Source organism: Eulemur rufifrons, chromosome 3 (assembly GCF_041146395.1).
Source record: "Eulemur rufifrons isolate Redbay chromosome 3, OSU_ERuf_1, whole genome shotgun sequence".
Lineage (NCBI taxonomy): Eukaryota > Metazoa > Chordata > Mammalia > Primates > Lemuridae > Eulemur > Eulemur rufifrons.
Window position 1 is genome coordinate 76,149,698 of NC_090985.1, and position 1,236 is coordinate 76,150,933.

The 1,236-nt window shown below is 44.9% G+C and overlaps 1 non-coding gene across 1 annotated transcript; it reads left to right on the top strand.

Annotated features, from left to right (window-relative positions):
- Positions 1-485: 485 nt before the first annotated feature.
- LOC138382026 (U4 spliceosomal RNA) lies at positions 486-622 on the top strand. Its single transcript, XR_011233208.1, has one exon. It is a non-coding gene; the product is annotated as a U4 spliceosomal RNA (small nuclear RNA).
- Positions 623-1,236: the final 614 nt, after the last annotated feature.

The following is a 1,236-nucleotide window of genomic DNA, read 5'->3' on the forward strand; positions in this document are numbered from 1 at the left end:
TCTTGCTGGATTCTGGGCGCATTAGTTAACACTGTCATCAAGACGAAGTTTCTATAATTTATTCCTCCTTCCCTACTCTCCTCTGACGGGACTACAGAGGAAAGTATGGGACAGGGAAGGGAAGGTTGAGTTCTGCAGAGGACCAGTCTGATTGTGCTTTTTTCTTCCTTGATTCCCTGACACTCTTTGTTTTCCAGACGTGGTCCCTGACTAGCAAAGTCCTCTCTGCAGTTAATCGAGGCTTTATTTCTGCAGACCAGCCCAGCCCTACCTTCATGTCCAACAGTATCACTTCCCAGTTTTTCCTGTGCACAGGCGTGGGACAGGTGGGAATGTCTGATGTAACTAGGCTAATTGCTCTCAGTGAGAAGTTTGAGCCTAAAACTGTGCCTTAGGGAGCTCATGGCTAGTGTGGGATGCAGGTGGGTGAGCCTCAAGTGCAGCATATGACAGAATAACATCACTGCTAACGACTGACCAATGAAAGCTTTGCCCTGTGGCAGTATCATAGCTGATGAGGTTTATCCAAGGCGTGATTATTGCTAATTGAAAACTTTTCCCAATACCCCACTATGATGACTTGAAATATAGTTGGCATGAGTAATTTTTGACATCTATATGGGGACTGAAAATTAAAACAAAAAGACTGACTCATGCAATTTGAATTAAGAGAAAGGGGAAAGTAATTCTGGTGAGTGAGATTCTAAGTCATTTTCATAAAAGATAAGCCATTTTCCTTGGATCTCAACTTTGAGAATTTTAATAGGTGGGCCTAGGGAAGAACTTTCTAGCTAAAGGTCATATGGAGATTGTCTCAGTATCTATTGCTGCATAACTTATTGTCCCAAAACTTAGCATCTTAATAAAAAAAAAAATCCAAAATGTATTATCTCACACAGTTTCTGCAGGTCAGGAATCCAGGGCTGGCTAGCTAAGTAGTTCCGGCTCAGGGTCTTCCATGAAGTCTCAGTAAAGCTGTTGGCTGAGACTTCAGGCATCTCAAGGCTGGAGCAGGGCCGGAGGATCTGTCTCTCAGCACACTTGGGTGGTCCTTAGCAGGTAGTGCCAGCTCCTCACTCCCTGGTCCTCTCCATAAGGCTGCTTATGATGTGGCTTCAAGAGAAAGAGAACCGTGAGCTGTGTTATTCTGTTGGTCCCACAGACCAACCCTGGTACCACATGGGAGGCACCTACACTAAGGCATGAATACCAGTGATGGCCGGGAGCAGTAGAGTA